Raw genomic sequence first — 24237 nt, forward strand, 5'->3', positions numbered from 1 at the left:
TTCACAAAAAAGTATCGCTAGTCCTTTACATTGACTTTAATCCATAATTAACTCGAGATGCCAGGAAGGAATAATTTCCTTGGACAGATCTAGAACAGCCCTGTCCCTCTCTGTTTTCACAAAAAATTGGCCACAACGGACTCATTATAGAAAAATTTGTCAGAGCCCACAAAGAAAAAACATATACACACTTCAGGAAAAGAAAAACTCGTATAAATATTTTAATACCATTTTTGAGACATTATGATATTAATACAAGTTACTTTTCATCTCTATAATTCCATGAGCTGCTCAAAGGGTGGTATTGGCTTCTAGGCTTTTATTGGTGTGGAAAACTGCTGCTTGTGTAACCTTGGTCCATTGAGATGGCTGCACATGCATTTTCGGTTTCTTCTCAAGGGCTGGCAGTGTAGTGGGTTTTCTGTTATGTATGACATCCCTTAGGGTGCCCCATACAAGAGCAACACCATCTGTTGAAAAACATCATCTACTATTTTCTCTTCCTGCAGTGTGTATAACTGGTTGTGGCAGACTCTGTATACGGTTTCTGTAAATATGAAAATCACTACTTTTAATCTAATTGTTTTCATACAAATATGTAGCCCGCAACTATGTTTTAGCTCAGGTAATTTTGACATCTCCCTTTCTTCTTTATTGTTTTACTAAAGACAAATTTGGGTCGAGTGACTTTAAATTCCCACAGTTTAACACTTCTATTTTTTTTGTGTTGAACTTTTACCACTCATTTTCAATATAAAAAGTCTTTCTCCAAAGATGTTGAAATCAATACGTAGTAACATAACTAGTTGATGTCAGGAGTGCCTTTTTTGAACATTAGAAAGGAGAAAACCTGGAAAATTTTCAACCTCCCATTTTCAACTTTGAAGAAAATTAGGTCTCTTTATTATTTTAATTAACTAAGTACTATTTAATAAATAATAGAGCAATTAAAGAAGCCCTACATTTTCTGTTTCCCAAGGCAGACATAACTTTTGTTCTAAGCTTCCATCAAAACATTTCTTTTCCTTCTGTATTAATATTTTTCAACTTGAATCATGAATAACTCTGTTTTACACTTGTCTCAGGCTACTTAATTCAGTGACTTCTCTACTTTTCTAATATGATAAATCAACATGCTGAATACAAAAATTCGCATGGATAAATACCTACATATTTTTGATTAGAGCTGACACTAACCTTGATTTTCACTTGGGAAAGATAAAAATTAACTATTATATTTTCCAGTAGTAATAGATTTTCAAGTCTTAATCAGACAAAATTTAAACTCTGAAAATTAATAATTAATTTTGTTACAAGATATAAGTATGTAGAATCTGTGTAAAACAAAGAACAACTGAGTATTTATTTATCATTTTATTTTATCTATGCTAGATTATCTTTTGCCAATTTGACACTGTTCCTGACACCCTTCTAGGTTTTCCTCTGTATTTCAGGGAATTCCCATTTGTAATTGTTTCAGAATAGAATACTCTAACACAAAGAAGCTATGCAAGATTTGGAAAGTGGAGCAAAAAGAGACAGGCCACTGTTCTATGCAGGGAGTTACAGCCAGACTCACAGATATCTGAGGTCTGCAGCCGCTCCTTGGTGAATGGTGAGAAACCACACACTGGATGCTGCAGAATGAGAGATGACGGGAGCCACAGGGGAGATTCCTGAAAATGAAGCTGTTTAGAATGACATTATTTAGTTAGTTAGTTAGTTATTGCCATGTACCCCAGGCTGGCCTTCAACTCATGGAGATCCTCCTGCATCAGGCTCCTGAGTGCTGAGATTACAGGCATGTGTCACCATGCCCAACTAGAATGACATTTTTTAAACACCTTATTTATATGTGAGGCTGTGCTTCCTTACTGATAGAGGTTTTTTTGGAGCCTAGAGCAAAAGATGGAACTACAGATGTTCCTTACCTCCATGTGAAATCATGTGCCATTCAAAGTATGCAATCATTAGAAAACACTAGTGACTGAAAAAATGAATGGTGTGTGGCTGATAGTGATTGCACACAGAGGATTTGGGAGCTTTGGCTTCCTGGGTCTGGATCCAAATACTACACATATGCTCAATGTTTTACTATAAGGACTCACTGTATTAAATACACAGTTGTATTCATAGCTGAGATTTATTACAGTGATCCAGCAAGAACACACAGCTGGACCAAGAAGGGAATAAGACACATCATGTGGAGTCTGAAGAAGTCTACGTATTGGCTTCTTATGACTCATTGTCCAGTTCCGGAGGTCACACAAATTATGCTCTTTTAAAAAATGACAAAAAATCATCAACGAATGTGTACACTGTTTTTGTCCAGGGAAGGCCTATTGAGGATTTCTGCCTAGGTTTTGCTGAGGGCTGTGCATGTAGACATCTTCTGCCACTACAGTCAGACTCTGTGAAGGAAACTAAATATTTATCTGGTAGAAATACTCAGTATAGCTGACATAGCCCTGCAAGCAAGCTCTTCTAAATGTTAGGCATGCTGAAAATATTCTTCCATATATACATGCAGATATATGTAAATATATATGAATATCCTTTTATTGAAAAAAGTTTTGGGCTGGATATTGATCTCTATTAAAGGCCGATTACTTTCTCAAGGGCTGCAAATTAGTGTGCCATCTGAGATGATCATAATGAAAGTCACGTGGACATGTGCATTAGTATCACAAGGTAAACCAGACTTAAACTAGATCTTAAAAATCAAAAGCACAAGCAAGGAGCTGAAAATGTTATGCTAACTATTTTTATTATATTGAATTTTATCCTTCAATCTGTATCTACATCATTCTTAAAAGACCACAGTCTATTTCATCTTGTTTAAATTGTAAGGGCTTTATACAGTAAGACATATGACTCAACTGTAAAATTGACAAAAGATTAACAGAGACATTTCTGCAAAGGGTTTAAAATAGACCAACAAGTACATCCAAAGATGTTCAAAGTAGGCAGAGAACAGGGAAATGCAAAACAAATCCACAATCAATTTTGGCTTACATCACTAGAATAGCTATAAAAAGAACAATAGAAAATATTAAACATTAAGAAGATTGTAGAGAAATTCAAACACTTGTGCTTTGTTACTAGGAATGTAAAATGGCATAGCTACTTTGAAAAAGTATGAAGGTTCTTCAAAAAACTAAAAATAGCATTAAAACAACAATAAGGCAGGACTACTCACCAATTAATAAGAGAAAAATAATAAAACTGAAAACATATGTTGATGAAAATATGGAACAACAAGAACTCTCATTCACTGCAAAATACTAATGGTACCGGGACTTTGGAAAACAGCTTGATGATTTCTTATAGGCTAACTATAATCATCATATTATAGAGAAGTTGCCTTGATTTTATCCCAAGGAGGTCAAAAATGTCTACATACAACCTGCACAAGAATATTTGTACCAGTTTTATTCATTATTATCAAAACTTGGAAGCAATGAAGAAATATTTTAGTAGGTAAAAACTAAACAGGTCAACTGTGTTGTGTCTAAGCAATCAACAATAAACTATCACCCTGCACCAAAAAGAAATGAGACATCAAGGGATGAAAAAGCATGAACAAAACTTAAGAGCCTATTACTAAGTGTAATAAGCTGTTCAGCAAGGCCTATACATCCTGTGACATTCTGCAAAGGATAAAATTATGGAGACAATGCAAAGAACAATACTTGCCATGGGCTGAAGGTAATGAGGGGCGAAGGTGGAACACAAAGGATTTTTAGGGCAGTAAAAATAATCTTCATTATATTATGAGGGACACAGGACAACCAATAAAATTTACAACCCTAAGGGTGAGTCCTAATGTAAACAGTGGACTTTGGGTGATCATGAGATGTCAAACTCTATTCATCAAGAATAACAAAAGTGCCACTGTGGTCGAAGATATTAATTATGGGCAAGCTAGGAATGTGTCGGAACAGGATATGTGAGAAATCTGTGTATACACTGCTCAATTTTTCTGTGAAATTAAGACTTTTCTTCAAATATAGTTTATTAAAAGGAATATTTCAATACAATCTTGCAGCCCCATCATAGATATTAAACGAAAAAAGTGGAAAATGGTGCTGAAAAATAAGTGAACATACAGGTTCAGAGCAGCAAACTTTTTTGATAGCAATTAAATATTGGAAAGAGTTTAAATGTCCATCCGTGGAGGAATGTATAAACAAACAGTTGTATGTAAATACATACAGTAGAATATCATTCTACTGCATAAATTAATGAAGTACAGATATATGATTTTTAGCTTTTTTGAAGAACCACTTGATGTATATTAACATTGTTAGCTAAACAAAAAAAGATACAAATTGTCTTCCCTTCTATTATGACATTTGTATAAAAACGTGGGATAAGGAAATTCATACAGACGAAATGTAGATTGATTGTCTCGAATAGTTAAATGGAGGAGGGACTGATTGGGGAGCAACTACTCACTTGGTACAGTTTTATCTTTTAGGTAATGAAAATATTACTATACAAAGATGGCATTATTCAACTATTTTTTTAAGATACAACCTTTCTAAGATGAGATCACAAAGATTTTTTTCCTATTTTATTCCAGAAAGTATATTTGTAGTCTTTACATTAGGTCTATTGTCCATTCTAAAATTATTTTATAGAATCAAGGGATGTATCAAATTTCATCTTTTTAACATATAGATATTCTGTTGGCTCAGAATCATTTATTAAAGAGTTTCTCCTGTCCTCACTGAATTACCATAACCTCATCATAAATCTCAGTTGTCCATATATGTGTGGGTATACTTATAGTTTTCAGTGAGTGGATCTTTTAAATTTTTTTCAGATTTAGGTGTTTAATATATTACATGGTATCATTTAATTTCAGTTTGATTTTCTGCAACCATACAGATACATGTGACCATTTTCAGAATTGATTTTTTTCTATAGTTCTTCTGTAGATTCCAACAGAATTTTTTCCCTCAACAACATGTTAACTTCAAATAAAAGTGTTATACTTTTTCATTTCTAATCTGGATATCTTTTATTTATTTTATTTGCCTGATTGCCCTGGCCAGAATCTGCTGTGCTATACTGAATAAGACGTAATGAATGTAGGACAATCTTGCCTTGTTCGAGTATTGGGAATAAAGTACCCAATATTCTCACATTAGGTAGCAGGTGAGCTGTATGGAATTCTAATAAGTTGCCATTGTTAGAATGACAAAGTTTCATTTGTTGAGAAGTGGTTTTTTTATTTTTATGTTTTAATATGAAATAGATGCTGGAGTTATTTTTACATCTACAGAGGTATTAAAATTATAAAAATTTGTTAATTATATTTAAACAATTTTTCATTTATAGGTTAAAACACATTTGGTCACAATGCAAAATTTTGTTAATATCTGGTCAAATTATGTTTGGTAATAATTTTGCTTCTTTGATTTTAGTTTTTGTATTCATGTTAATAAGCAATACTGGCTTTCAGATTTTGTTGTTTTGGTGATTTGTAATGTATCTTGAAAATTTATCTTTGTTTCTTGCTATGATTATTTATTCCTCACATTGGAGTCTTGTCCTCTTCTATGTTAACTATGCCACATAATTTTCTGAAATTCCCTAGTAATTTCTATTTCAAATATTTCTCACAAGATAGGCTTTTCCTGTGAGCCTCCAAATACATACATTGCGTATTCACTTTTTTGCCATATTATAAAAATAGTTTTACTTTCTGGTTCGTTATTATGAAAATGGAAAAGATTTTTCTATAACTTCCACCCACTGAATAACAGTCCATAGCTCATTATTGGTATTTTTAATATATTACTTAAAATGCTAGAACCTTTCCTGAGATTTATAACTAAAGTTTAAAATATTTTGATTGGAATTCCTACTCTAATTTTTAGATTCTATATGTCACTCATATTTTGTCAATATTTTCAGTTGATGACATTTACAGAGGAGAATATATATATATATATATATATATATATATATATATATATATATTAGGAGTTGTATTTTTCTTTTGCATGGAGTGGAGGGCTTTACAATCATGCGCTTCAATCATGCTGAGAAATTATTTTCATGCAGTATGGTTCATAAGTACAGGCTCTTCTAGGCAGCAGAGACTGATTCAAAGATTTTCAATATTAAAATGGTTGAATCACAGGGTTTAATGTGTCAATTTAAGACAAGGAGCGAGTAGGAAAAAGGAATAGAATAGCAACATACAAAGTAGATGAAGGGGAGACAAGTCCCCCGATGTTCTGGTGCTTAGATATGGTTCTCTTGCCCCCATGAATCTCCCTATCCACTACTTCTCTTCTTCTTTTCCATTAGCTTTCCTCTCTAACAATGTCCTCAATAGGACTAAGTTGAAGTTCAACAGATAAAGGGTTCTTGGAGCAAACTTGTGCTTAAACTGCACAGGAAGGTCCTTCTGTCACTTCTTGTAACAGCCCTGTGACCCATGGAGTGGCCGCGACTTTCTCTTTGTGTCTCAGGTGCAGCATGTAAGGAGCTTTCAAAATAAGTATCAACATTGGTTAATCAATTTACAATACATGAATATCTGCTTACTCATGTGTCTCATGAATTTGAGTGTCTATTAATTTCTTTTTGGTTCTGTTTTTGGCTTTTGTATTGCTTCTATTTGAATCCTAGGCCTCACACATGATAGGTGAACAATCCACCACTCAGCTACTTATTCGGCTCAACTCTTTTCTTTATAATTACTATCGATATCCAACACACAAATGCTCTATATGTTTTAGTTTTAATTTGCATTCCAAGCAATTTGCCTGTCTACCTTGATTCATCATCCTTTTTTTTTCTTATTTTTAAAACACACTGAAATGTCTTAAAAGTGTGGTAAATGAGAGAGAGAAAGACAGAGAGAGAGAGAGAGAGAGAGAGACAGAGAGAGAGAGAGAATATGAGTGAACTGTCTACCAATTCCTCTCTCCCAACTTTTCTAGAGTTGCAGTGTTGTAGAAACTATAATGGATAGGGATTTTAACTGTGTGGTTTCTTCAAAAAAAAAAAAAAAAGACCAGACACTCCAGCAATCAGAATCTCTTCATCTGACAAGCTCAGACTCCTGATTGGGAAGTGGACAAGGGAGAAGGTTTTGTTTCTTTAAACATTTCTACTCTGACTCTTAATTCAACTGCACCCACATAGAATATCCTCATTTTCTCCAAATTTCTTGCAACCATTTGATTTTTGGTGTTTGGAAGTGTTCATTTGTTTTCTCTATTTTATATGTATGGCTGGGGACTTTGTATGCTCCATGATAGAACTTTCAGTCAAGCTAGGCAGTTGACATCAACACAGACAAATGATAAATGAGTATTATTAATCTCTCCATTTAATAGGAACTACATTAAAATTAGGGATTCAAAAATGAAAATGATTATAATAATGCAAATATTTAGTTATTTTAAAATTAATTTTTATACAGTGTTTAAAATGAAAATTTACATGTAGTTTTGGGTCTTTGTTATAATAATTTGGTTCAGATAATGTAGAAGACACCAAGTTTCAAGCAGTTTTGTTAAGCATGTATTAATTTATCATTATGGGACTATGAATTCATAGGAATGGAGTAAATTGAGAGTCCATAGAGTTCATTGTATTTTACTTGGTAGATAAACATGCAAAGAATTGAATCTCAGAGTAGGAGATTTGAAATCTGTATTTGTATAACACCAAACATTAGTGAAACTACAGGCAGGTCTAAGGTTCATGGAATGGAGATATCATATGTATAGAGATTTAAATTAGCTTAAGAATATGTAGCATTAGAACAGTACTTAAAGAAGTTAGGTGGAGTTATTTTCAGCTTCTACTGTCTTAGAATTCTTGTAGTTTTTCATATTGTTTTTGCCCCTTTCCATTCGGTTTAATGGCCTGCCTTTAGAAGATTTTGTCTTCCTAACAGGTGGAAATTAAATACAGGAATTGCCTTTCCAATAGCACGTCCCTGCTAATTATTTCATAATAAAAAGTATATTAGGTCAATACTAAAACATATAGACAAAGCTGAAATACCAAACCCAGACACATTCAATTGACACGTAGCTCATTTTGTCAAAAGATGCAATACATTCCCTAGAGCTGACAGTGACAGTGGTTTGTTTGCTAGTGTCTCATCTTTCTTTCTCAGGAGCCAAATTATTTGTTATTTTTAAAACTTGCACTATATTGTTTAAGACACATACTCAGCAACCTAATAGTGACAGGAACATTCATCAGTGCTGCGAGTACCCTTGATACACTTTGAAATCTTAAAACAAATTCACCCAGCATTTCTAGTGTGTGTTGCTAACTACCTGTGACAATATCTACTTCATATGGCAATAAAAACCACACCATCTTACCAATGGCAAAAAAATTTTGCTAAGATTATACTGTAATAAAGTTTACATATTAGAGGACCAAATACAAGTATTAGAAGAAAAAAATTAACATCTGTTTTATTTGTGAAAATATTCAGAATGGTTATATATTTGAGGCTTTGAGTGAAATTTTTTATTCCCTATTTAGATTTTATGAAAGACTTGATAGGTTATACTAATGCAAGAAACAAACAAAAAGATTATATTTATGAAGAGATGTACTGCTAGGAGCCTTTTTGATGTTAAAATAATATTAAAATGTATTATTAAATAATGTATATGTTAAGCAAACAGAAAGTGATTCCTATTTCAATAGTAGAAAATTGTTTCTTGTGAAATATCAAGTAGTTAGATTTTTTTCCTATTTTCTTTTTTACAATGTACTGGGATATTTGAATTTCTTCTCAAAAATTCCTTTCAATCAAATTTACCTATAATCATGAAGATTGCCTTATTTGAATCATACTACTTTGCAAACGATAAAACTAGTCAAGAAAGCCAGGCTGATTAAAATCATAGTTTCTTATTGACAAAAGATTGATTAGAACCAGGGATGTCAGACTGATGTCCCAAACCTCCACATTGCTACTGAATGTTAGATGAGGTGAATACATTTGAATATCTGACTGCTTATTTAAAAGCTTAGAGTCTCTTCCTTTACAATCTTATTAAGTAGTTTGTGTGCATTAGATGTTAAGTTATGTCAAAATGCTTTTAAACTTAGGGAACTTGCCACATGTTGTAAATTAGCCCCTACTGTTAGTGATACGGTATCCTTGATAAAACAGAGCCGTTGTTCAAAACTTTTGATGATGAAAGCTAATGGTGATTCCACCACACGTTTCCATTTTACGTGTCCTATGACTTCAATATATCACCTTCAGTTTTAAATAATCTGAAGTCACCAAACCCTCTTGTAGGTACTTAAAATTTTCAAAAATGAATACTTTAAATGACTACTTAGATGGAAAGTCTTGCCGTCACCTTTCACTTTGTGGATTATAAATTACATTTATACATCTAACACTGACATCAGATTAATGATATATTACAGAAGCAAGTAATCAGCGTGCTATTTCCTTAATAATGCATTCCCACTAGTCGTCAACATCATGGCATTACAGAGACATTACATCCACACTGGTTTTCAGCCTATCATGCATCCAATTGCACATCACTCAGTGATGGGGCATGCTAATAAATCATGTGCTGCCACTTCAATAGAGAGTATTAACTTAATCCTGCCATGAAGTAACTGAAAAAATGAATTTTTTCTCTCCTATTACTCATTGTCATTGGAATTGGAACTCATTCGCTGTCTGGATACAACTGAGGCATATTGAGATTTCTGTGCAAGTATGAAAAATTCATTATTTCAGAAACAGTCTTTTCTTTGAACTTTTGTACTTGGGGGGGAAAAAAAGGAGTTCTCTATTAGAAACTACACATGCAAATATTCCTCATTAAAAGAAAGGAGGAAACATATAGTACTTTAAGCAGTTTAAAAGTGCTATTTTCATGTAGAAATGTAAACAAATTGTGAAAATAATTGATAGAGGAAAAATGTTGAAATAAATGTAATTTATTTTTATTCACTCTCTTTTAGTCATATTTAACAGAAAAACAGAGTTTATGCCAATGACTAATAGCTAGAAATCTCTAATCCAGACTTTTTTGCTACCTCAACTAATCTAGTCTACTCTGTGATTCAGATTTTTCCTTTAGCACCATTTTTGATGTTTTCCCGTCTTCTCAAAATGTTTGCATTTTTTGGTTTTAAGCGCTTAATAGTCTATTTCTTAAACTCAGACATAGAAAATTATAAAGATAAATATGTCATTTATATTAAATTACATTAATATTTTCACAAATGTTCATTTAATATGCTGCCTCATCCTTGAATAGCAGTGACAAAAATACTCTATACATGTATATGTGTATATTTTCTCTATATCACTCCTATCAATTATATATATATATATTCTCCATGTATTTTTCATACATATGTATAAATGTTATTATATACAGTAAATAGCTTATATACATACCATAATATTTATATTTTACTATAGAAATATTGTAAAATACAGTACTATAAATGTACATAATTATATGGATATTAAACAGTACATTTGTGTGTATGTTTTCATCTGGATCTGAGATAGAGGCAGACAGATTTCCTTTCCTCATATAGAGGCAAGTGTGCCTCCACTCTCATTGATTGGCTTCTAATACTTTAGTTTCTATCGCTTCTTGGCCTTTTGGCTAAGATCAAGTCTAATACTCTAGGTTCTTCAGTATTTGCCCTTTTTATAATGTGACAGCCTAAATGAAATTTATCTATGTTCTTGAGATTCTATTTATTTCACAGAACACTACTGACTTCTTTATTCATTGCCATGTAATCATGTAACTGTAGCACATATTCATTATACCAGAGACTCTGTACCCCAAAACAATAACTTCATGCTCAGACTCTGTTAAGCACTGTGCTACTTTGTTTTGATGAATTGATTATTCTATTTAACTCATAAATGTGGATTCATACTGAATTTTCATTTGTGTCTGGTTTATGTCACTAGCACATACCTGAATTGTCCCTCCATGTCTCGGAAGTATAAAACATTCATTCTTTTTAAAGGTTAAATAATATTTCATTGCATGAATGGACCACACTTTTAAACTATTCTTGTGTCCAGGAATATTTAAGTTTATTTTTCCTTTTGAATATTCTGAATAATATATCTATAACATTAGTGCACAATAACTCTGAGTTTCTCTAAGACATAGCTGCTGTGGAAAATAATGATAGCTCCTAAAAAAATTAAATATAGAATTACCATGTGATCCAGATATAACAATATATTAGAATATACCCACAATAATTGAAGTCAGTGATTCACTAATACATTTTTTTAGGAAAAATACATATAATTTTTTAAAAAGCTGATATATGCACAGAAGGAACATTTTTAGAAACAATAAATCAATTTTCAATACTTAATCAATTTCTTAGTAGATGTTTTATAATATATTTGATTTAAGATCTGCTTTTATGCTTTATCTCTTCAGGATTACATAAAATCTCAAGCTTTACATATAGTAGTAAGCAGCAATAGACGTGATGGATGCATTTAAAAGAACATAAATGTGGCAAGTAAAACAAGTATAATAGGAAAATGAATAGAATATCTATTAGAATGTTATTGTTGATAAATCCAAGAAAAAATTTCATTAAAATATGCAGGAAGGTATATTAGTGGTATGTAAAGCATATACAGGTATTGTATATATTTATGATTAAAAATGTAAATTGTTATAATTAATGTTACCATTGCTCAATTAATCAAAACATAGTACAATCAAAATTTCTTCCATTTCATAAGCAAAATATAATGAGGAAAACATTTATATAGATTATATTAATGGTATTTTTTACATCGTCAAGAACTATAGAAAATCTAAGGAAAGAAAAGGAAAGAAAAACTTTAAAACCATAGACAAAATATCTACTAATTCTTGAGATAAAAGAAAGATCTGCACAGTTATGCCTCTATTTTCAGTAGAATAGATCAAATTTATTTCATATTTCTTAATAGTTTAAATTCCATACTTTAGTTGCTTTTTCAAATTTAGAATATCTCACTGTAGGCTATCGTATAAATCATCCTTAACCTTCTTCAGAAGTCTGGAAATTCATTGATCATGTCATCCTTGTCATTTATTAAATGATGTTTCCTTGATTTTGACTTTTGCTCAAGTGCACAGGTGATAAATGGTATTTGACACCATTTATAAAACAACATAGCATGATATAATATGACATACTATAACTCAGTTCAAATATGTACAAATGATATGTGACTGCGTCATATTATTATATCCATAACATTTCTAATGGTCCATAATTTTGAGTTCTGGTTGTTTTATCTGTCAAAATTATTTTTCAACAAAATTATTTTTAGTTTGACTAACAATGAGTAAAATATGACATTAAACTAAAAATGTAAATAGATACAGGTAAATATTTATAAACACAGATATTACATAGTGAAATTATAATTGTCACATTTTAAAGTAATTACAAAAGGAATATAAGGAGGTCATAATATTTGAAAAGAAGTCTTCTATATTGTAGGTCCCACTTCAAGGGGAGTTTTGGGGTGTGTATGTGTGTGTTTATTCTTGTGCAGAATTGCATGACTAAGATACTGCATGTTTTATGAGATGATTGCAGGTATATTTTCATACCTAATGAATATTCTAGACTTAAAATAAGCATTTGAAAATGTGACTGTTCCTCTGCCATTATTTTTCATGTAGAACTGAAAAGTTGTGGAAAGTTGAAGTGCAGAGGAAAGTGAGTTGTAATATGTGTTCTTAGCTCATTTGGGGTGTTTGACTGCTTTTTGCTTGATCTCCTCCTCCTTTCCTTTTGGATGCACATCTGAACAGGAACCTGTGAACCCTCTCCCTTTGTGAAGGTGAGAAATTTAAATCTACCTTTGCAGGACATTTTCCCTAGCCCCGCCTCTTAACCACTGCAGGGTCTAACCCTGCTCCCTTCTTCTCAAGTCAGCTCAGACCTGCCTCTAGGCCCCAGGGAACCCCTGAGTCTAATGTGAGTAAAAATATTTCCTTCACAGTCTCTTGGGGCAAGGAGTGTCTTTGGCCCTGTGGTCGGAATTTGGGGTGAGGAGGGATCTCTTGCCTTTGCAGAGGGAGCTGTACCACACAGAGAAGCAGAGAAACTTTAAACAGCCTTGGGAAATAGAAAATTAGTGTTGATATTCTAAAGAATTTCAGGTAAACATAGGAGATGAGAGGTATGATTTATGGTGTACTGATGATACATTTTTAACATGCATAAATGATGAACACTGCAAGTAAATAAATGGATTTTCCCAACAAAGATGAGAGAAGTTCCAAAACTTGGAGATACCAGAGCAAGGGGCAGTGACCAAAAGCCAGTGGAGCCAGTTTCATGGGCTTTGCTTGTGTGCAGTGGACATGGCCCTGCGTTTAGAAGTTCCCTATAGTTGGATTAAAGATTTGCTAGTGCTGTGTTGGAGTTATTAGTAACTTTGAAGAAGTTGTCTTGGTTTCCCTTTTTTAGTGAACCCCACAAATTATGATGATAGATTAGTTAAGTAGTTTGGTATCACAACCAAAATTGAAATATTCAACTGCTGTCCATTTTTATCCAGGTGAGTGTGTAGTTGGCACGATTACAGCAAAGGTCTCCAAGCTAAGGCTTAATGGCCATTTACAGCACACAAGGCTGTTTTTGTAAACAGGATTGTATTGGCATGCAGCCAACCAATTCCATTACCTGCTGCTATGGTTGCTTTCAATTTCCACAGGCAGATTTAAGTAGCTGTGATGGAGATTATATGGATTGTGAATCCTAAAATACTTAATATCTGAACTTTATATAAAATGTTTGCCTATCCCAGGGTTAGGTTAAATCTTACCATTGACTATAGGTTCATGTACAGAAGGGGAAATATTTTCAGCTTTGCTGAGGGATATTTCAGAGTGCATGGAATATAATAACTTCCCTGTTTATACATAGTTTTAAGGGTATATTGCTCCCTATGTCCTAGTATTGTTATTTCTGTAAGCTATGCATATTTTCTGCTCTCACTTTTATCAGCATTTGTATTCTGGAATGTATGCAGAGATTCATCTCCCCATAATTCTATGAGAAATCCTCCTGTATCATTTAAAACATCTTAATTTCACATATTTTCCTTTTTAAAAATAGTTATTTTAGTTTGTCATTCAGAAAATATTATTAAGAAATTAACTCATCAACACAAGTAATGTACTGTATAAAGTTAGTGTCCATCACTTCGCTATGTATTGGACAAATTATAATTAAATATGTTTAAGAACTTCAAAGTGATGTTAATTATATATGAACTATTAAGTCAACCTCAATATATCTATTTTGTCAATAACTTACCCATTCTTGTGATGAGAATATTTGAAACTTACTTTCAACAATTTTGAAATATGTTATACTCTGTTATAATAAACAGTGACCAACATGTACAGTAGGTCTCATTTAAGGTATTACTTCTTAACTGAAACCTTCTACCTTGCAACAACAGTTCTTTTTTCTTTTATTCCTTCAGTTTCTTTTGCTCTGTGCTATCATTAAGTTTGATTATTTTACATTCCATATATATCATAGCATTATATACACACACACATATATATATATATTTATATCTATTTAATTTTTACTTTTAGTGATACATGTTTGCAATACATGAGCATTTTCTTCCTTAGTGGGAGTCAGTGTAGGTAACACATGTTCATTTCTTTCTTCATTCCTTTCACTTCTTTTTTTCCTCCCTTAACTCTTGGTGCCCTCCTCTTTTGGAAAAGATCTATCTATCTCCCTATTTCCTATTATCTTTTATTTTGTTCTTTACTTGTATTTTGAGTGTCTCATATTAGAGAAACCATGTGATATTTAACCTTGCTTGTCTTATTTATTTCACTTAATTTTATAGTCTCATGTTGCATCCATTTTCCTACAAATGACTCAAGTTCATTCTTCTTCATGGCAGAGATGTACTCCATGCACACCCAAAAATAAGATTTATAAACACAAATATAGATATGTTGATGTGCACATATAAATATATTTGTGATAAATAATATGTTTTGATATATATACCATGAATAAAATTATGACTGCAGTCAAACAAATTGACATACCCACTACCTTCCTTAGTTAACTTTGTGTGTGTATGTTAGAATAGCACCTAAAATTTCATTTTCAGTGATAATAAATTTTATTAGCAATACTGCTCATGAGGTACATTAGATCTATAGATTTATTCATCCTATATGTCTGCAAATTTATAGCTTTCAAATTAATTTTCCCTAATTTCTCCTCATTCCACCCATGGTAATTACTATCTGACTAAGTACTGCCCTAGTACTTTCTGCTACATAAAAGTGAAATCAGAGTACTCGTGTGTGTAACTTATTTTCCTATTATATTTAGAGTGTAATGAGTAAAATTTGGTGTTACTCTTGTTTTTCCTCCTGTCATCATTCTTTTGAAAACCGTTTCTCTAGGATGTGAGTAAACTGAAAAAAATGACTGATGAATGTAGTCATTGTTTTGATATTACCAGAATATTTCTTAATTAGAAATAAGAGAATATGGTTAATTCAATTAAATTGAATAGTAAATTCAGTTAGATTGAATAGGAAATATTTATTCCAATTTTTGTATTCACTGATACAGTAGACTATGAGTTATGTATGTAGAGCCATATTTCTTTTTATAAAAAGAACTTCATAATATGTATGTATATATTTATATATATGGAATATTATACTAATATATGACAGAACCTTGACATATACATGACAATATTTATAAATATATACATTATATTTTATTTTGTATTTTATATTATATATTTTAGTTTGCATGCATATCTATATCTCTCTCTCTCTCTCTCTATATATATATATATATGGAGAGAGAGAGAGAGAGTGCTTTTACATTTAATTTCCTTGGTGATGTTGAGAAGATTTCATCAGCCATTTCAATGATGAAATAAGAAAACATTCAATGCTTTCACTCCAAAATTGATAAATATATCTGAGCCTTCAAAAAATGAGATGTTATCACTGATGGTCAAATGCGTCACTCACAGCGTAAGCTAATTTTTCAGGTGTGTTGTTCCTGCATGAGTGAATTAGTGCTGGTGCAGTCCTATCTGTCCTAGATTAAATGATACTCAGTGATTTTGGGTGAAGGACTGATCCATCAAATTTGTTTTATTTTCTCTCAGGTGAACTTTTTGTACATAGATTTTCATTTATATTTTTTAGCTTTGTGTTGAAGATTTATAGCAGAACAAATTAACATAATTTATAAAATTAATGGAAGTGTTATGAACAGAATGTAAGAGTTTTGTGCTATTAATTTTTGCAATGTTTAAATTTCATTTTTAAACTGCTATAGGTTTTTAATTTATAATTTTGCTAATTCACACTAAATGGGTAATAGAAATAAAAGCTTAAAAGAAACTTGGGAAAAAGGACCACTGATTTAGAGAATGTCATTAATCTGTGAAGGAAGTTGAGTGTCAAGGATTCATTTTCCTGTCCAGAACTGCATATAAATGGCAGCATTTCTTCATTTCTGTGACGTCTTATTTTTTTGACAAAACATTTTTGAAGTTTGGTGTATACTTTATTTATTAGTATCCTATTTCCTTTTGTTACTAGATAGATTCTGTTTTGTATCTGTACTATGATGTGTTTGTCCATTTGTTTTTTTTTTAATTTCCATTTGGGGTATGGAAGTTTTAAAAAATATTGTTTGTGTGCTTAATATTGTAGTTATGTTGACTCTAAACAAATTTATTAATTAGCATTACTGAAGTTATGGAGAACTCTTTATCATTATGGTTTTGAAACCAAGAACCTAAGACATGATAGATATAATGAGCATCTACAAAATTATTTGAGAAATTTAAAGTATCTCCATGCTTGAGAAGATTGATCTTTTGCTTTGTAGATGATGGTAAAATTTTAGAGAATAAATTAAACCTTACTTTGAAACAACTTTCCTCAATATCCTCAATTTAAGAAATGAGACCACCTTTACCTTGAAAATTTATCTCATGCATTTCTTGTTTGGTTGATAACAGGATAGAGTTTCAGAGGGGCAACTGCTTAAAGCACATTAATACTATCTACCATATCATATCAGAGTATATCATGTCATCTATTTTTAACAAATGTGAATTGGGTTAGACACTAAAGATCTTCTGAGAAACCAATATAAACAATACCTGCAGAGAGGTAAATTATAAATTAATAATTATAATGAAATTGTTACTTTGGTAAAATTAGGACTCATGTCAAAATTAAATTAGTTTTCTCTAAATATATCATGGATATTTGTGATAAGCTTTTTAAACCATCTCAAGATTTTTCATGTTGTTTGGACCTGTTGCTGTGTTTGTAATGAGTGCTTCTTGCTGATACACATTTGAAATGTAGTAGGATGTTATTTTTCCTGATCAGTTCACCTGATTTTCCAATTGCTTTTCAAATATTGCTTCCTGTAGTTTTTCATTTTCCCTCAATTGAATCCAAGAATATCTCAGCATGGGAAACTGCTGTTTATTTGCAGCTTCAGCTATTTTCTCTAGGAAAAAAGGTTTTCATTTTGTTTGTTAGACTGTTCCTTTGGTCTTGATCAGTTTGAGTAAGAAAATGATGACTGGGGAAATATTAACTTGTGTACCTATTTTACATGTAGATTTTTGCCTCTTGTTAACAATTTAAATATTTTAATTGCAGGTTTCATTAGCAAATTGTATAATCACTTAAATGTTAAGGATAAAGTTACCATTGAGGTTGGTGTAATACATGCTCTGGGAACTCTGGATATTTTGCTTCGGTTATATACTTTGGCCTTTTATCTTGTACATAGACACCTGGATAGATGTGAACCTATTTAACTCAGTGTGGAGCTCCTCAAAGACACATGTTGGCTCAAATATTTCTTGCACATCATAAAGTATATTGCCTGGGACACTGAAGGTCTTTAATGAAAAACATATGGGTGGACACTCACAATCACACACACACACACACACACACACACACACGATGTTAACTTTGTGTTACTCATAAGAACCTTATCCAAATGTACAGACACAAAAATATTAAAATATAAATGTTGACTAAGGCATAGCATATAAGTGCTAACACTAATCAGAAGAAAACTTTGGGGTGATTAATATCAAACAAAGTAGATTTCCAAGCAAAGAAAATTGTTAAGAATAACATCCTTATTTCATGGTGATAAAGTCTATCATTCTTAATCAATTTATTTTTAAATGTATAAAATGACTCAAAATTAGCTATATATAACAAATATTCAAATAATACATGCTTCCATATCAATTAGCTCCTGACATTGGTACTATTTTCAGTCTGTAATCTTTCTCAGTAAAACTTAGCTGATCCTTCTTATATTGATTTTTCCAGAAATAAATGTAAATAAATAATAAAATTTAAAAAACAGACAGCATCTTGCAAACAAAAAGATATTTGAATACTGCTTCTTTTGCCATAAAACATGTCATGGTGGAAATCCCACATGTAGAACCAGGTCTTTTTAAAATTTTTCCTAAATATTTACCAATAAAGAACTAGGACTCTTAGAAAAATGGATGAATCTAAGTCAGGGCAGAGTATATTGGAAATCTGAAATATGTTTGTGCTTGTGTGTATGCTTTTGTGTATGAGTGTATGTATTACTTTGTGCTTGAGAGAGAGACACGAGAGAAACAGAGAAACAGAGAACACAGGGAGAGAGAGGGAGGGTGAGAGAGACAGAAAGAGACATTTAGGTGGAAGGAAATAGGACTGAAAAGAAAAATTCTTGGGTCAGCAATATCACCAGTGAAGAAGAATGGCATAATTAGAAAATTCCTGTATTGTAACTCTTAGTGAATAATTTAGGCAAGGTTTATAACTGAAACAAAGAAAGTTATGGAATAAGACTTACTTTGATTACTAAGTATAGCCTATATACTTACATTAATACATAGATAACTTGGATTTGAAAAAACAAATCTGAGCCTACAAAATGCATGTATTGGCCAGGGATTTAGCTCAGTGGTTTTGCTGCCTGCTGCGCAAGCACAAGGACCCGAGTTTCATCCCTGGTACCAAAAAAAAAAAAAAAAAAGCATATATTATTTTTAAAATATAATATAAAACATTAATAGGCAGTTCTATATTAAAATGCATAATAGTTTTGAGGTAATCTTCATTTGAAAAGAAATTGAAAATTTTGGGACAACTTGGTAAAATTTGATGTTCACTATATATAAAATTATATTATATAATTAATTTTAATTTTCTTGGAAAAAATAAAAGTAATTGTGGAGGATCATCCTTTATTCTTAGAGGTAAGTCCTCAAGGACTTACGTATGGGGGTCATGATACCATGATGCTGGAAGTTACTTTCGAATAGGTATCCAACAAATAAGATACAGTATATATTTGTGCATATGTACATACACATGTGATATATAGGTATTTATCATATTAGAGTCTCAACTTTTAAAACAATATTAAAGAAAATTTCAAAAATATTTGTTTTTGAATGATTTTAAAATTGATATATTGTCCTATATTTCCTAAAATAAATCAATTTTGTTCTTATTATTAGAACAATTTTGAGTAATTTAAAGTTTACATAATACTCTTCCCAAATCTAGAACCATGCAAAAAAAAATCAATGTTAATAATGTACAAACACTGTCGGGTAATTTATAGTACTAGATAGACTATAAGGCTGTATATTATAAAATGTTTAAATTTTTCATAATCTATAAATATTTCTATTAATAATCTTTGAGGTGATTTAATATATTTATATTATAGTTGAGTTAAATATGTGGAAGCTTTACCAAAATATTTCTAGCTTCAACTTTACAATAATAGACTAGATGCTATTCCATTTATATAAAGTAAATACTTTTTGAAACTATTTCTTTGCCATAGCATAACATTTAAGTAAATTATAGACAGATTTAAAATAGCACTGTTCTCTTAAACAGATAATCTTTGAATAAACTGTGGAACTGAAAAAATTCACCTTAAATCAAAACCTAGGAATTATCTGATTTCAATGGGATTCTAGTTCTGTAGATACAACATATTTTAATGTAAATAAAGTTTTTAAAATACTTTTAAAAAGTAAAATTATTTATATTATTTGTACAAACAATAGATTTTGGTAACGTATATGTCATGCTTTCATCATTTATTATCCACTCTACTTTCTCTCCCTCCCTTTTCCCCTTTTCTCCCTCCCCATCTCTCTTTCTAGTGCCTAAAATACCATCCTCTACTTTCAGATATCTTTTTATTTATTTTGTTTCTATCTTATGTTTTTTACTTTCACAGATTGCAGGAAAATATGCAATATTTGTCTATTTCTGGAATATTTCACTTAAAATGAGGTCCTTCAGTTCTATTCAGCTTTTTAAAAAATGACCGGGTTTCATTCTTCTTTATGGTTGAATAATATTCCATCATATATACAGTCGGTCCCCAATTTATGAATAAATTCCATTCCATGGAATGTTCGTAAGTTGGATTAGTTTGCAAGACCAACAAAATGAGTTTTATTTACTTCTGACACAAATATTCAATGTATATTCCTTTGCACTTCCTAGCAGTCCCCTCCACATCACTTCTGCTTTTCCTCCTGCTTCCAGACATCCTGAGTTCTGATTGAGTACTGTACTCTATCACACTCTTCAGTAAGCACACAGCAGCACAACTGCTCCAATGTCTGGCAGACATGTGAGCTACTTCAATGATTTGTCTGAATCTAGGAATGTTCGTAATGTGAGGTCCTTTGCTATCTGTGAAAATTCCCAACTCAAATGCTAAGTTGGGGACTTCCTTATGTATTACCTATTCTTTATTCATCCACCTGTTGAAGGCATCTAGGATTATTCCTCATTTTGGCTAATATGAATAGTGCCACAATGGACTTAACTGTGAAGATGTCTCTTTGGCATAGTGACTTCATTTCTTTGAATATATATCTAGGAGTGGTCAGCTGGATCATATGGCAGTTATGCTTTTTAGTTTCTTGAGGAACCTCCATGCTAATCCCATAGTGGCTATACTAAGTTAAATTCCCTCCAGCAGTGTATAACAGCTTCAAGAAAGAACTCCTTCAATGGACGTATGGATTAACATCTCAAACTTATTTCTAACACATTAACTTAGTTAACACAATGGCAATTGCCCTAGCAATAGAGGAAGTCAGAAAACTAGATTTCCTTTTTCAATTTTTAAAATTTCTACTCAAGAGCCAGAGTTTCATTTTTTAAAGATATTTTTAAGAGTATCATATCTGACAGTGCCACTAATAAGCTAGTATGGCCCTAGGTCTCCGGGAAAATTAAATTCCATCATCAGTTTTAGGACTATATGTCTGATCTTGGCCACAATGATAGTTTAATCAAACTCTTATGATGCTATAAGGTAAACTGGAGCAAAATAAAATAGCTCTTTGAACAAACCTCAGAGGAACTGAGTTAGAATGAAGACGTCAGGATCCTTGAGAAAAGATGAATAAACTGGCATTGCCCTCATTCTCTATTAATTTTCCACTTGAGACAATGAGCACTTCCCAGACAGTAGAGGGCCCAAGGCTACCCCACAGGCAAAAAAACAGAGAAATGATGGTAGAGTTTTTAAGGATGCCAGAATTTGAGTCAGTAAAATCATAAAGATTAGGACACAGAGACGGCAGCTTCATCTTCTGCATTATGTTTTCTTCTCAAAAGATCAGTTGGGCGGAACAAGATCAGAACAAGATCAGCTAAAAGGAAGAAGAAGGATCAGCTAAAAGGCCAAAGAAACAAAACAAAATTAAATTAAATAAGAAAAACCAGGACTTTCAGCAGGCTCACAGGCCTAGGAAATGTAAACACTTTAAGGACAGGACGCAGGAAGAGGTGGGCTGATTAATAGCCCAGGATTTCAAATGAGATCACTTAAGGCTAACACTTAATAGTAGACCAAACTTATGAATACTTTAACAAGGCTCAAATCACCTCAAGACTTGATTGGATAAAGGTGATTTCACCATAAACTTACAAGTTGCTAGAAGCAAAATTTATGCATGGAGGAAGAAAATAACATTACACTGGACCGCCACAATTTTTCATACAGTGTGCAATTTTCGAGCTCCTAAGCAACTTACAAAATCTCACACAGCCACAGAACACTAATGTTAATTTTCAAACTCAAGATAAACAATGATATGGTATGAGAAGTGTAAAGATAGAAGTAAACGATATTTGCACCAAGCTGGTTTCCTCTGCCAGACAGCTAACATAATGGTAAGCCTGTCAGTTTTTTTATAATAGGAAGTATGATGCTCACAGTGTTTGATACTGTAAATTCTACTCCTTTCCAACCTCAGTAACCTTTCTCTCATAAACACACAGTCAATGAGGTTTTTCTATACAATTGTATAAACATCCTTAATTTCCTCTTATAGTTTGGCACATAGTACAGTGCTTAATACATGATTATTAATTATTTGACTCAGAAATAAATTTTCTAACACAATATAGTTGGAAGAGTAGAGCCACAGTTTAAAAACGTCTAAGAGTGCAGAGTTTATAATCACACACACACACACACACAAAAGTGTAACTAGACATGAATGTGTAAATTTGACTGTAGTAATCATTATACAGTGACTACATATACCAAATCATCATGTTGTACTCTTTGAGTGTATATATATATATATATTTGTTAATTATACTTAGCTAAAGCCATAGTAAAATAAAAAATAAAGTAAAAATAAACATTACAAAATGATTTACTTTTGGTCATTTGTCATGTTTGGACCTTCTATTTGATGATATAAACACCTTAACTAGAGTGTTGAAAAAGAATAGAGGGGAAAATAGTTTCCTGGGGAAGTATTTTGTGATTCAAAATGCTGATATAACTCCAGCCAGTGTCACATGGAATTGTGTCATTTTGGCAGTTAAGACAGGTGTTCTGACTTACAAGCAGAGAATTACTTACTTCCTTATCCCTAAGAGTGCAGTGAAATATATGGAAAGTTTTGAAAAAATTGAAACAGTGAAAATAATCTTTCCTAGAGAGTCATATTTTACCATTAAGATTCTCTGCCAGAGCAACGAGTCAGACTGATAACCAATTAGAAGATGATAATGTGGCACATGACCTAATATCAAAGATAGACGTATGCTCCATAAAAGATTTTCCTCTCATCAATGCTGACTTATTACACATGGAGGTCCTTCACTGATTTGCTCCATAGTGTGGCCAATTAAATTGACTTTTCAAATATAATTTATCAATAAAAATTTGACCTTAATTTTTCAGAAGCATTAATGAGGCTCAATCAAAGAAAATACTGATTCAAGAAAAAGTAGGCAGCAGGGAATGCCAGAATGCAGAACTTTCTTTGACATGTTCTGATTAGAGAGAAAAAAAGTCTTAGGAGTCTAAGGAAGTTCTTAGTTGTTCTGGAAATGTAAAAAAGAAAAAAGAAAACATGTAAAACCAGAACACTTATTGGTACAGTGCTTATCTGGCACTTATGAGACCCTGGGTTCCATCCCAAGCACACACTTGCAAGTCATTTCTTCTTCACAAGTCTTACAAGTAACTAAAAGATAATAAATATTGTATCAAACATTTTTCTATTATTTATTGTGGGATATTGGTTTAAACATATTTGATCCATCTGTACACACTTGTTACTAATAAAAAACCATAGTACATCATTGCTATTATGTACTCAGTTATATGCTATGTATGTATTTGATATCCATGACCAAAATACCTCAAAATAAAAGCTGCCTCATTCTTCCGTTTTCTATATATAACTGTAAAATTTCATTTGAGAAAAATACCTATAAGAATAGTCCTTCCATTATATATTTTATGAAATAGTCCACTTTTATCAGTTGATAAACAATATATCTCCTTTTTTGTCTTAGATGTTTTCATTTAAAATAATGTACTGATATTAGGGTCCTTTCATGCTACTTTTGGCATGCATTGGATGTATGTTAAATTGGTAATTTTGTTGGAGTCTTGCCAAATAAGTCAGAATGAATGACATTAGGGCAACTTTAATTTCTGGTCCAGTCTTGTCTGGTCTGAACTTGAGAATCTGTGATACACTCCACAGATATGTACTCAGCTCCAATCTTATTTCCTAAGACCAGATGCAAACTGTCTTGATAAGTAACTCTAACTCACAGTATCTAT

Source organism: Heterocephalus glaber, unplaced genomic scaffold, assembly GCF_053883595.1.
Source record: "Heterocephalus glaber isolate CG9 unplaced genomic scaffold, H.glaber_assembly_v1.0 deba00000331, whole genome shotgun sequence".
Taxonomy (NCBI): Eukaryota; Metazoa; Chordata; class Mammalia; order Rodentia; family Bathyergidae; genus Heterocephalus; species Heterocephalus glaber.